The following is a 15,227-nucleotide window of genomic DNA, read 5'->3' on the forward strand; positions in this document are numbered from 1 at the left end:
GAGGGGACTGAGGAGTGACCTGCACAGACAGGAGGAGCATAGAGGGGACTGAAGAGTCACCTGCACAGACAGGAAGAGCATAGAGGGGACTGAGGAGTCACCTGCACAGGCAGGAGGAGCATAGAGGGGACTGAGGAGTGACCTGCACAGACAGGAGGAGCATAGAGGGGACAGAGGAGTCACCTGTGCAGACAGGAGGAGCATAGAGGGGACTGAGGAATCACCTGCGCAGACTGGAGGAGCATAGAGGGGACTGAGGAGTCACCTGCACAGACAGGAGGAGCATAGAAGGGACTGAGGAGTGACCCGCACAAACAGGAGGAGCATAGAAGGGACTGAGGAGTCACCTGCACAGACAGGAGGAGCATAGAGGGGACTGAGGAGTGACCTGCACAGACAGGAGGAGCAGAGAGGGGACTGAGGAGTCACCTGCACAGACAGGAGGAGCATAGAGGGGACTGAGGAGTCACCCGCACAGACAGGAGGAGCTTAGAAGGGACTGAGGAGTGACCTGCACAGACAGGAGGAGCATAGAGGGGACTGAGGACTGACCTGCACAGACAGGAGGAGCATAGAGGGGACTGAGGAGTCACCTGCACAGACAGGAGGAGCATAGAGGGGACTGAGGAGTCACCCGCACAGACAGGAGGAGCATAGAGGGGACTGAGGAGTCACCTGCACAGACAGGAGGAGCATAGAGGGGACTGAGGAGTCACCAGCACAGACAGGAGGAGCATAGAGAGGACTGAGGAGTGACCTGCACAGACAGGAGGAGCATAGAGGGGACTGAGCACTGACCTGCACAGACAGGAGGAGCATAGAGGGGACTGAGGAGTCACCCGCACAGACAGGAGGAGCATAGAGGGGACTGAGGAGTGACCTGCACAGACAGGAGGAGCATAGAGGGGACTGAGGAGTCACCCGCACAGACAGGAGGAGCATAGAGGGGACTGAGGAGTCACCCTCACAGACAGGAGGAGCATAGAGGGGACTGAGGAGTCACCTGCACAGACAGGAGGAGCATAGAGGGGACTGAGGAGTCACCTGCACAGACAGGAGGAGCATAGAGGGGACTGAGGAGTCACCTGCACAGACAGGAGGAGCATAGAGGGGACTGAGGAGTCACCCGCACAGACAGGAGGAGCATAGAGGGGACTGAGGAGTCACCCGCACAGACAGGAGGAGCATAGAGGGGACTGAGGAGTCACCCGCACAGACAGGAGGAGCATATAGGGGACTGAGGAGTCACCTGCACAGACAGGATGAGCATAGAGGGGACTGAGGAGTCACCTGCACAGACAGGAGGAGCATAGAGGGGACTGAGGAGTCACCCGCACAGACAGGAGGAGCATAGAGGGGACTGAGGAGTCACCTGCACAGACAGGAGGAGCATAGAGGGGACTGAGGAGTCACCTGCACAGACAGGAGGAGCATAGAGGGGACTGAGGAGTGACCTGCACAGACAGGGGGAGCATAGAGGGGAAAGAGGAGTCACCTGCACAGACAGGAGGAGCATAGAGGGGACTGAGGAGTCACCTGCACAGACAGGAGGAGCATAGAGGGGACTGAGGAGTGACCTGCACAGACAGGAGGAGCATAGAGGGGACTGAGGAGTGACCTGCACAGACAGGAGGAGCAGAGAGGGGACTGAGGAGTCACCTGCACAGACAGGAGGAGCATAGAGGGGACTGAGGAGTGACCTGCACAGACAGGGGGAGCATAGAGGGGACTGAGGAGTCACCTGCACAGACAGGAGGAGCATAGAGGGGACTGAGGAGTCACCTGCACAGACAGGAGGAGCATAGAGGGGACTGAGGAGTGACCTGCACAGACAGGAGGAGCATAGAGGGGACTGAGGAGTGACCTGCACAGACAGGAGGAGCAGAGAGGGGACTGAGGAGTCACCTGCACAGACAGGAGGAGCATAGAGGGGACTGAGGAGTCACCTGCACAGACAGGAGGAGCATAGAGGGGACTGAGGAGTGACCTGCACAGACAGGAGGAGCATAGAAGGGACTGAGGAGTCACCTGCACAGACAGGAGGAGCATAGAGGGGACTGAGGAGTGACCTGCACAGACAGGAGGAGCAGAGAGGGGACTGAGGAGTCACCTGCACAGACAGGAGGAGCATAGAGGGGACTGAGGAGTCACCTGCACAGACAGGAGGAACATAGAAGGGACTGAGGAGTCACCTGCACAGACAGGAGGAGCATAGAGGGGACTGAGGAGTCACCTGCACAGACAGGAGGAGCATAGAGGGGACTGAGGAGTCACCTGCACAGACAGGAGGAGCATAGAGGGGACTTAGGAGTGACCTGCACAGACAGGAGGAGCAGAGAGGGGACTGAGGAGTCACCTGCACAGACAGGAGGAGCATAGAGGGGACTGAGGAGTCACCTGCACAGACAGGAGGAGCATAGAGGGGACTGAGGAGTCACCTGCACAGACAGGGGGGGCATAGAGGGGACTGAGGAGTGACCTGCACAGACAGGGGGAGCATAGTGGGGACTGAGGAGTGACCTGCACAGACAGGAGGAGCATAGAGGCGACTGAGGAGTGACCTGCACAGACAGGAGGAGCATAGAGGGGACTGAGGAGTGACCTGCACAGACAGGAGTAGCATAGAGGGGACTGAGGACTGACCTGCACAGACAGGAGGAGCTTAGAGGGGACTGAGGAGTCACCTGCACAGACAGGAGGAGCATAGAGGGGACTGAGGAGTCACCTGCACAGACAGGAGGAGCATAGAGGGGACTGAGGAGTCACCTGCACAGACAGGAGGAGCATAGAGGGGACTGAGGAGTCACCTGCACAGACAGGAGGAGCATAGATGGAACTGAGGAGTCACCTGCACAGACAGGAGGAGCATAGAGGGGACTGAGGAGTGAACTGCACAGACAGGAGGAGCATAGAGGGGACTGAAGAGTCACCTGCACAGACAGGAGGAGCATAGAGGGGACTGAGGAGTCACCTGCACAGGCAGGAGGAGCATAGAGGGGACTGAGGAGTGACCTGCACAGACAGGAGGAGCATAGAGGGGACAGAGGAGTCACCTGCGCAGACAGGAGGAGCATAGAGGGGACTGAGGAGTCACCTGCGCAGACAGGAGGAGCATAGAGGGGACTGAGGAGTCACCTGCACAGACAGGAGGAGCATAGAAGGGACTGAGGAGTGACCCGCACAAACAGGAGGAGCATAGAAGGGACTGAGGAGTCACTTGCACAGACAGGAGGAGCATAGAGGGGACTGAGGAGTGACCTGCACAGACAGGAGGAGCAGAGAGGGGACTGAGGAGTCACCTGCACAGACAGGAGGAGCATAGAGGGGACTGAGGAGTCACCTGCACAGACAGGAGGAACATAGAAGGGACTGAGGAGTCACCTGCACAGACAGGAGGAGCATAGAGGGGACTGAGGAGTCACCTGCACAGACAGGAGGAGCATAGAGGGGACTGAGGAGTCACCTGCACAGACAGGAGGAGCATAGAGGGGACTGAGGAGTGACCTGCACAGACAGGAGGAGCAGAGAGGGGACTGAGGAGTCACCTGCACAGACAGGAGGAGCATAGAGGGGACTGAGGAGTGACCTGCACAGACAGGAGGAGCATAGAGGGGACTGAGGAGTCACCTGCACAGACAGGGGGAGCATAGAGGGGACTGAGGAGTGACCTCCACAGACAGGGGGAGCATAGTGGGGACTGAGGAGTGACCTGCACAGACAGGAGGAGCATAGAGGGGACTGAGGAGTGACCTGCACAGACAGGAGGAGCATAGAGGGGACTGAGGAGTGACCTGCACAGACAGGAGTAGCATAGAGGGAACTGAGGACTGACCTGCACAGACAGGAGGAGCTTAGAGGGGACTGAGGAGTCACCTGCACAGACAGGAGGAGCATAGAGGGGACTGAGGAGTCACCTGCACAGACAGGAGGAGCATAGAGGGGACTGAAGAGTCACCTGCACAGACAGGAGGAGCATAGAGGGGACTGAGGAGTCACCTGCACAGACAGGAGGAGCATAGAGGGAACTGAGGAGTCAACTGCACAGACAGGAGGAGCATAGAGGGAACTGAGGAGTCAACTGCACAGACAGGAGGAGCATAGAGGGGACTGAGGAGTCACCTGCACAGACAGGAGGAGCATAGAGGGGACTGAGGAGTCACCTGCACAGACATGAGGAGCATAAAGGGGACTGAGGAGTCACCTGCACAGACAGGAGGAGCATAGAGCGGACTGAGGAGTCACCTGCACAGACAGGAGGAGCATAGAGGGAACTGAGGAGTCAACTGCACAGACAGGAGGAGCATAGAGGGGACTGAGGAGTGACCTGCACAGACAGGAGGAGCATAGAGGGGACTGAAGAGTCACCTGCACAGGCAGGAGGAGCATAGAGGGGACTGAGGAGTGACCTGCACAGACAGGAGGAGCATAGAGGGGACAGAGGAGTCACCTGCGCAGACAGGAGGAGCATAGAGGGGACTGAGGAGTCACCTGCGCAGACAGGAGGAGCATAGAGGGGACTGAGGAGTCACCTGCACAGACAGGAGGAGCATAGAAGGGACTGAGGAGTGACCCGCACAGACAGGAGGAGCATAGAGGGGACTGAGGAGTCACCTGCACAGACAGGAGGAGCATAGAGGGGACTGAGGAGTCACCTGCACAGACAGGTGGAGCATAGAGGGGACTGAGGAGTCACCTGTACAGACAAGAGGAGCATAGAAGGGACTGAGGACTCACCCGCACAGACAGGAGTAGCATAGAGGGGACTGAGGAGTCACCCGCACAGACAGGAGGAGCTTAGAGGGGACTGAGGAGTCACCCGCACAGACAGGAGGAGCATAGTGGGGACTGAGGAGTGACCTGCACAGACAGGAGGAGCATAGAGGGGACTGAGGAGTGACCTGCACAGACAGGAGGAGCATAGAAGGGACTGAGGAGTGACCTGCACAGACAGGAGGAGCATAGAGGGGACTGAGGAGTGACCGGCACAGACAGGAGGAGCATAGAGGTGACTGAGGAGTCACCTGCACAGACAGGAGGAGCATAGAAGGGACTGAGGAGTGACCTGCACAGACAGGAGGAGCATAGAAGGTACTGAGGAGTGACCTGCACAGACAGGAGGAGCGTAGAGGGGACTGAGGAGTGACCGGCACAGACAAGAGGAGCATAGAGGTGACTGAGGAGTCACCTGCACAGACAGGAGGAGCATAGAGGGGACTGAGGAGTCACCTGCACAGACAGGAGGAGCATAGAGGGGACTGAGGAGTGACCTGCACAGACAGGAGGAGCATAGAGGGGACTGAGGAGTGACCTGCACAGACAGGAGGAGCATAGAGGGGACTGAGGAGTCACCTGCACAGACAGGAGTAGCATAGAGGGGACTGAGGAGTCACCTGCACAGACAGGAGGAGCATAGAGGGGACTGAGCAGTGACTTGCACAGACAGGAGGACCATAGAGGGGACAGAGGAGTCACCTGCACAGACAGGAGGAGCATAGAGGGGACTGAGGAGTCACCTGCACAGACAGGAGGAGCATAGAGGGAACTGAGGAGTCACCTGCACAGACAGGGGGAGCATAGAGGGGACTGAGGAGTGACCTGCACAGACAGGGGGAGCATAGTGGGGACTGAGGAGTGACCTGCACAGACAGGAGGAGCATAGAGGGGACTGAGGAGTGACCGGCACAGACAGGAGGAGCATAGAGGGGACTGAGGAGTGACCTGCACAGACAGGAGTAGCATAGAGGGGACTGAGGACTGACCTGCACAGACAGGAGGAGCTTAGAGGGGACTGAGGAGTCAACTGCACAAACAGGAGGAGCATAGAGGGCACTAAGGAGTCACCTGCAAAGACAGGAGGAGCATAGAGGGGACTGAGGAGTCACCTGCACAGACAGGAGGAGCATAGAGGGGACTGAGGAGTCACCTGTACAGACAGGAGGAGCATAGAGGGAACTGAGGAGTCACCTGCACAGACAGGAGGAGCATAGAGGGGACTGAGGAGTCACCTGCACAGACAGGAGGAGCATAGATGGGACTGAGGAGTGACCTGCACAGACAGGAGGATCATAGATGGGACTGAGTAGTGACCTGCACAGACAGGAGGAGCATAGAGGGGACTGAGGAGTCACCTGCACAGACAGGAGGAGCGTAGAGGGGACTGAGGAGTCACCTGCACAGACAGGAGGAGCATAGAGGGGACTGAGGAGTGACCTGCACAGACAGGAGGAGCATAGAGGGGACTGAGGAGTGACCTGCACAGACAGGAGGAGCATAGAGGGGACTGAGGAGTCACTTGCACAGACAGGAAGAGCTTAGAGGGGACTGAGGAGTGACCTGCACAGACAGGAGGAGCATAGAGGGGACTGAGGAGTGACCTGCACAGACAGGAGGAGCATAGAGGGGACTGAGGAGTGACCTGCACAGACAGGAGGAGTATAGGGGGGACTGAGGAGTCACCTGCACAGACAGGAGGAGCATGGAGGGGACTGAGGAGTCACCTGCACAGACAGGAGGAGCATAGAGGGGACTGAGGGTTGACCTGCACAGACAGTAGGAGCATAGTGGGGACTGAGGAGTCACCTGCACAGACAGGAGGAGCATAGAGGGGACTGAGGAGTCACCTGCAAAGACAGGAGGAGCATAGAGGGGACTGAGGAGTGACCTGCACAGACAGGAGGAGCATAGAGGGGACTGAGGAGTGACCTGCACAGACAGGAGGAGCATAGAGGGGACTGAGGAGTGACCTGCACAGACAGGAGGAGCATAGAAGGGACTCAGGAGTCACCTGCACAGACAGGAGGAGCATAGAGGGGACTGAGAAGTCAGCCGCACAGACAGGAGGAGCATAGTGAGGACTGAGGAGTCACCTGCACAGACAGAAGGAGCATAGAGGGGATTGAGGAGTGACCTGCACAGACAGGAGGAGCATAGAGGGGACTGAGGAGTCACCTGCACAGACAGGAGGAGCATAGAGGGGACTGAGGAGTGACCTGCACAGACAGGAGGAGCATAGAGGGGACTGAAGAGTCACCTGCACAGACAGGAGGAGCATAGAGGGGACTGAGGAGTCACCTGCACAGACAGGAGGAGCATAGAGGGGACTGAGGAGTGACCTGCACAGACAGGAGGAGCATAGAGGAGACTGAGGAGTGACCTGCAGAGACAGGAGGAGCATAGAGGGGACTGAGGAGTGACCTGCAGAGACAGGAGGAGCATAGAGGGGACTGAGGAGTGACCTGCACAGACAGGAGGAGAATAGAGGGGACTCAGGAGTCACCTGCACAGACAGGAGGAGCATAGAGGCGACTGAGGAGTCACCTGCACAGACAGGAGGAGCATAGAGGGGACTGATGAGTGACCTGCACAGACAGCAGGAGCATAGAGGGGACTGAGGAGTCACCTGCCCAGACAGGAGGAGCATAGAGGGGACTGTGGAGTCACCTGCACAGACAGGAGGAGCATAGAGGGGACTGAGGAGTCACCTGCACAGACAGGAGGCGCATAGAGGGGACTGAGGAGTCACCTGCACAGACAGGAGGAGCATAGAGGGGACTGAGGAGTCACCTGCCCAGACAGGAGGAGCATAGAGGGGACTGTGGAGTCACCTGCACAGACAGGAGGAGCATAGAGGGGACTGAGGAGTCACCTGCACAGACAGGAGGAGCATAGAGGGGACTGAGGAGTGACCTGCCCAGACAGGAGGAGCATAGAGGGGACTGAGGAGTCACCTGCACAGACAGGAGGAGCATAGAGGGGACTGAGGAGTCACCTGCACAGACAGGAGGAGCATAGAGGGGACTGTGGAGTCACCTGCACAGACAGGAGGAGCATAGAGGGGACTGAGGAGTCACCTGCACAGACAGGAGGAGCATAGAGGAGACTGAGGAGTGACCTGCAGAGACAGGAGGAGCATAGAGGGGACTGAGGAGTGACCTGCAGAGACAGGAGGAGCATAGAGGGGACTGAGGAGTGACCTGCACAGACAGGAGGAGCATAGAGGGGACTCAGGAGTCACCTGCACAGACAGGAGGAGCATAGAGGCGACTGAGGAGTCACCTGCACAGACAGGAGGAACATAGAGGGGACTGATGAGTGACCTGCCCAGACAGGAGGAGCATAGAGGGGACTGAGGAGTCACCTGCACAGACAGGAGGAGCATAGAGGGGACTGAGGAGTCACCTGCCCAGACAGGAGGAGCATAGAGGGGACTGTGGAGTCACCTGCACAGACAGGAGGAGCATAGAGGGGACTGAGGAGTCACCTGCACAGACAGGAGGAGCATAGAGGGGACTGAGGAGTGACCTGCAAAGACAGGAGGAGCATAGAGGGGACTGAGGAGTCACCTGCACAGACAGGAGGAGCATAGAGGGGACTGAGGAGTCACCTGCACAGACAGGAGGAGCATAGAGGGGACTGTGGAGTCACCTGCACAGACAGGAGGAGCATAGAGGGGACTGAGGAGTCACCTGCACAGACAGGAGGAGCATAGAGGGGACTGAGGAGTGACCTGCACAGACAGGAGGAGCATAGAGGGGACTGAGGAGTGACCTGCACAGACAGGAGGAGCATAGAGGGGACTGAGGAGTGACCTGCACAGACAGGAGGAGCATAGAGGGGACTGAGGAGTCACCTGCACAGACAGGAGGAGCATAGAGGGGACTGAGGAGTCACCTGCACAGACAGGAGGAGCATAGAAGGGACTGAGGAGTCACCTGCACAGACAGGAGGAGCATAGAGGGGACTGAGGAGTGACCTGCCCAGACAGGAGGAGCATAGAGGGGACTGAAGAGTCACCTGCACAGACAGGAGGAGCATAGAGGGGACTGAGGAGTCACCTGCACAGACAGGAGGAGCATAGAGGGGACTGAGGAGTGACCTGCACAGACAGGAGGAGCATAGAGGGGACTGAGGAGTGACCTGCAGAGACAGGAGGAGCATAGAGGGGACTGAGGAGTGACCTGCAGAGACAGGAGGAGCATAGAGGGGACTGAGGAGTGACCTGCACAGACAGGAGGAGCATAGAGGGGACTCAGGAGTCACCTGCACAGACAGGAGGAGCATAGAGGGGACTGAGGAGTCACCTGTACAGACAGGAGGAGCATAGAGGGGACTGAGGAGTGACCTGCCCAGACAGGAGGAGCATAGAGGGGACTGAGGAGTCACCTGCACAGACAGGAGGAGCATAGAGGGGACTGAGGAGTCACCTGCACATACAGGAGGAGCATAGAGGGGACTGAGGAGTGACCTGCACAGACAGGAGGAGCATAGAGGGGACTGAGGAGTCACCTGCACAGACAGGAGGAGCATAGAGGGGACTGATTAGTGACCTGCCCAGACAGGAGGAGCATAGAGGGGACTGAGGAGTCACCTGCACAGACAGGAGGAGCATAGAGGGGACTGAGGAGTCACCTGCACAGACAGGAGGAGCATAGAGGGGACTGTGGAGTCACCTGCACAGACAGGAGGAGCATAGAGGGGACTGAGGAGTCACCTGCACAGACAGGAGGAGCATAGAGGGGACTGAGGAGTGACCTGCACAGACAGGAGGAGCATAGAGGGGACTGAGTAGTGACCTGCACAGACAGGAGGAGCATAGAGGGGACTGAGGAGTCACCTGCACAGACAGGAGGAGCATAGAGGGGACTGAGGAGTCACCTGCACAGACAGGAGGAGCATAGAAGGGACTGAGGAGTCACCTGCACAGACAGGAGGAGCATAGAGGGGACTGAGGAGTGACCTGCCCAGACAGGAGGAGCATAGAGGGGACTGAGGAGTCACCTGCACAGACAGGAGGAGCATAGAAGGGACTGAGGAGTCACCTGCACAGACAGGAGGAGCATAGAGGGGACTGAGGAGTCACCCTCACAGACAGGAGGAGCATAGAAGGGACTGAGGAGTCACCTGCACAGACAGGAGGAGCATAGAGGGGACTGAGGAGTCACCTGCACAGACAGGATGAGCATAGAGGGGACTGAGGAGTCACCTGCACAGACAGGAGGAGCATAGAGGGGACTGTGGAGTCACCTGCACAGACAGGAGGAGCATAGAGGGGACTGAGGAGTCACCTGCACAGACAGGAGGAGCATAGAGGGGACTGAGGAGTGACCTGCACAGACAGGAGGAGCATAGAGGGGACTGAGGAGTGACCTGCACAGACAGGAGGAGCATAGAGGGGACTGAGGAGTCACCTGCACAGACAGGAGGAGCATAGAGGGGACTGAGGAGTCACCTGCACAGACAGGAGGAGCATAGAAGGGACTGAGGAGTCACCTGCACAGACAGGAGGAGCATAGAGGGGACTGAGGAGTGACCTGCCCAGACAGGAGGAGCATAGAGGGGACTGAGGAGTCACCTGCACAGACAGGAGGAGCATAGAAGGGACTGAGGAGTCACCTGCACAGACAGGAGGAGCATAGAGGGGACTGAGGAGTCACCCTCACAGACAGGAGGAGCATAGAGGGGACTGAGGAGTGACCTGCCCAGACAGGAGGAGCATAGAGGGGACTGAGGAGTGACCCGCACAGACAGGAGGAGCATAGAGGGGACTGAGGAGTCACCTGCACAGACAGGAGGAGCATAGAGGGGACTGAGGAGTCACCTGCACAGACAGGAGGAGCATAGAGGGGACTGTGGAGTCACCTGCACAGACAGGAGGAGCATAGAGGGGACTGAGGAGTCACCTGCACAGACAGGAGGAGCATAGAGGGGACTGAGGAGTGACCTGCACAGACAGGAGGAGCATAGAGGGGACTGAGGAGTGACCTGCACAGACAGGAGGAGCATAGAGGGGACTGAGGAGTGACCTGCACAGACAGGAGGAGCATAGAGGGGACTGAGGAGTCACCTGCACAGACAGGAGGAGCATAGAGGGGACTGAGGAGTCACCTGCACAGACAGGAGGAGCATAGAAGGGACTGAGGAGTGACCTGCACAGACAGGAGGAGCATAGAGGGGACTGAGGAGTGACCTGCCCAGACAGGAGGAGCATAGAGGGGACTGAAGAGTCACCTGCACAGACAGGAGGAGCATAGAGGGGACTGAGGAGTCACCTGCACAGACAGGAGGAGCATAGAGGGGACTGAGGAGTGACCTGCACAGACAGGAGGAGCATAGAGGGGACTGAGGAGTGACCTGCAGAGACTGGAGGAGCATAGAGGGGACTGAGGAGTGACCTGCAGAGACAGGAGGAGCATAGAGGGGACTGAGGAGTGACCTGCACAGACAGGAGGAGCATAGAGGGGACTCAGGAGTCACCTGCACAGACAGGAGGAGCATAGAGGGGACTGAGGAGTGACCTGCACAGACAGGAGGAGCATAGAGGGGACTGAGGAGTCACCTGCACAGACAGGAGGAGCATAGAGGGGACTGAGGAGTCACCTGCACAGACAGGAGGAGCATAGAGGGGACTGAGGAGTGACCTGCACAGACAGGAGGAGCATAGAGGGGACTGAGGAGTCACCTGCACAGACAGGAGGAGCATAGAGGGGACTGATTAGTGACCTGCCAAGACAGGAGGAGCATAGAGGGGACTGAGGAGTCACCTGCACAGACAGGAGGAGCATAGAGGGGACTGAGGAGTCACCTGCACAGACAGGAGGAGCATAGAGGGGACTGTGGAGTCACCTGCACAGACAGGAGGAGCATAGAGGGGACTGAGGAGTCACCTGCACAGACAGGAGGAGCATAGAGGGGACTGAGGAGTGACCTGCACAGACAGGAGGAGCATAGAGGGGACTGAGGAGTGACCTGCACAGAGAGGAGGAGCATAGAGGGGACTGAGGAGTGACCTGCACAGACAGGAGGAGCATAGAGGGGACTGAGGAGTCACCTGCACAGACAGGAGGAGCATAGAAGGGACTGAGGAGTCACCTGCACAGACAGGAGGAGCATAGAGGGGACTGAGGAGTGACCTGCCCAGACAGGAGGAGCATAGAGGGGACTGAGGAGTCACCTGCACAGACAGGAGGAGCATAGAAGGGACTGAGGAGTCTCCTGCACAGACAGGAGGAGCATAGAGGGGACTGAGGAGTCACCTGCACAGACAGGAGGAGCATAGAAGGGACTGAGGAGTCACCTGCACAGACAGGAGGAGCATAGAGGGGACTGAGGAGTGACCTGCCCAGACAGGAGGAGCATAGAGGGGACTGAGGAGTCACCTGCACAGACAGGAGGAGCATAGAAGGGACTGAGGAGTCACCTGCACAGACAGGAGGAGCATAGAGGGGACTGAGGAGTCACCCTCACAGACAGGAGGAGCATAGAAGGGACTGAGGAGTCACCTGCACAGACAGGAGGAGCATAGAGGGGACTGAGGAGTCACCTGCACAGACAGGATGAGCATAGAGGGGACTGAGGAGTCACCTGCACAGACAGGAGGAGCATAGAGGGGACTGTGGAGTCACCTGCACAGACAGGAGGAGCATAGAGGGGACTGAGGAGTCACCTGCACAGACAGGAGGAGCATAGAGGGGACTGAGGAGTGACCTGCACAGACAGGAGGAGCATAGAGGGGACTGAGGAGTGACCTGCACAGACAGGAGGAGCATAGAGGGGACTGAGGAGTCACCTGCACAGACAGGAGGAGCATAGAGGGGACTGAGGAGTCACCTGCACAGACAGGAGGAGCATAGAAGGGACTGAGGAGTCACCTGAACAGACAGGAGGAGCATAGAGGGGACTGAGGAGTGACCTGCCCAGACAGGAGGAGCATAGAGGGGACTGAGGAGTCACCTGCACAGACAGGAGGAGCATAGAAGGGACTGAGGAGTCACCTGCACAGACAGGAGGAGCATAGAGGGGACTGAGGAGTCACCCTCACAGACAGGAGGAGCATAGAGGGGACTGAGGAGTGACCTGCCCAGACAGGAGGAGCATAGAGGGGACTGAGGAGTGACCCGCACAGACAGGAGGAGCATAGAGGGGACTGAGGAGTCACCTGCATAGACAGGAGGAGCATAGAGGGGACTGAGGAGTCACCTGCACAGACAGGAGGAGCATAGAGGGGACTGTGGAGTCACCTGCACAGACAGGAGGAGCATAGAGGGGACTGAGGAGTCACCTGCACAGACAGGAGGAGCATAGAGGGGACTGAGGAGTGACCTGCACAGACAGGAGGAGCATAGAGGGGACTGAGGAGTGACCTGCACAGACAGGAGGAGCATAGAGGGGACTGAGGAGTCACCTGCACAGACAGGAGGAGCATAGAGGGGACTGAGGAGTCACCTGCACAGACAGGAGGAGCATAGAAGGGACTGAGGAGTCACCTGCACAGACAGGAGGAGCATAGAGGGGACTGAGGAGTGACCTGCCCAGACAGGAGGAGCATAGAGGGGACTGAAGAGTCACCTGCACAGACAGGAGGAGCATAGAGGGGACTGAGGAGTCACCTGCACAGACAGGAGGAGCATAGAGGGGACTGAGGAGTGACCTGCACAGACAGGAGGAGCATAGAGGGGACTGAGGAGTGACCTGCAGAGACAGGAGGAGCATAGAGGGGACTGAGGAGTGACCTGCAGAGACAGGAGGAGCATAGAGGGGACTGAGGAGTGACCTGCACAGACAGGAGGAGCATAGAGGGGACTCAGGAGTCACTTGCACAGACAGGAGGAGCATAGAGGGGACTGAGGAGTCACCTGCACAGACAGGAGGAGCATAGAGGGGACTGAGGAGTGACCTGCCCAGACAGGAGGAGCATAGAGGGGACTGAGGAGTCACCTGCACAGACAGGAGGAGCATAGAGGGGACTGAGGAGTCACCTGCACAGACAGGAGGAGCATAGAGGGGACTGAGGAGTGACCTGCACAGACAGGAGGAGCATAGAGGGGACTGAGGAGTCACCTGCACAGACAGGAGGAGCATAGAGGGGACTGATTAGTGACCTGCCCAGACAGGAGGAGCATAGAGGGGACTGAGGAGTCACCTGCACAGACAGGAGGAGCATAGAGGGGACTGAGGAGTCACCTGCACAGACAGGAGGAGCATAGAGGGGACTGTGGAGTCACCTGCACAGACAGGAGGAGCATAGAGGGGACTGAGGAGTCACCTGCACAGACAGGAGGAGCATAGAGGGGACTGAGGAGTGACCTGCACAGACAGGAGGAGCATAGAGGGGACTGAGGAGTGACCTGCACAGAGAGGAGGAGCATAGAGGGGACTGAGGAGTGACCTGCACAGACAGGAGGAGCATAGAGGGGACTGAGGAGTCACCTGCACAGACAGGAGGAGCATAGAAGGGACTGAGGAGTCACCTGCACAGACAGGAGGAGCATAGAGGGGACTGAGGAGTGACCTTCCCAGACAGGAGGAGCATAGAGGGGACTGAGGAGTGACCTGCACAGACAGGAGGAGCATAGAGGGGACTGAGGAGTGACCTGCACAGAGAGGAGGAGCATAGAGGGGACTGAGGAGTGACCTGCACAGACAGGAGGAGCATAGAGGGGACTGAGGAGTCACCTGCACAGACAGGAGGAGCATAGAAGGGACTGAGGAGTCACCTGCACAGACAGGAGGAGCATAGAGGGGACTGAGGAGTGACCTGCCCAGACAGGAGGAGCATAGAGGGGACTGAGGAGTCACCTGCACAGACAGGAGGAGCATAGAAGGGACTGAGGAGTCTCCTGCACAGACAGGAGGAGCATAGAGGGGACTGAGGAGTCACCTGCACAGACAGGAGGAGCATAGAAGGGACTGAGGAGTCACCTGCACAGACAGGAGGAGCATAGAGGGGACTGAGGAGTGACCTGCCCAGACAGGAGGAGCATAGAGGGGACTGAGGAGTCACCTGCACAGACAGGAGGAGCATAGAAGGGACTGAGGAGTCACCTGCACAGACAGGAGGAGCATAGAGGGGACTGAGGAGTCACCCTCACAGACAGGAGGAGCATAGAAGGGACTGAGGAGTCACCTGCACAGACAGGAGGAGCATAGAGGGGACTGAGGAGTCACCTGCACAGACAGGATGAGCATAGAGGGGACTGAGGAGTCACCTGCACAGACAGGAGGAGCATAGAGGGGACTGTGGAGTCACCTGCACAGACAGGAGGAGCATAGAGGGGACTGAGGAGTCACCTGCACAGACAGGAGGAGCATAGAGGGGACTGAGGAGTGACCTGCACAGACAGGAGGAGCATAGAGGGGACTGAGGAGTGACCTGCACAGACAGGAGGAGCATAGAGGGGACTGAGGAGTCACCTGCACAGACAGGAGGAGCATAGAGGGGACTGAGGAGT

Source organism: Phyllobates terribilis, unplaced genomic scaffold (genome assembly GCF_046119375.1).
Source record: "Phyllobates terribilis strain yellow unplaced genomic scaffold, ASM4611937v1 Scaffold_13__5_contigs__length_258822181, whole genome shotgun sequence".
Taxonomy (NCBI): domain Eukaryota; kingdom Metazoa; phylum Chordata; class Amphibia; order Anura; family Dendrobatidae; genus Phyllobates; species Phyllobates terribilis.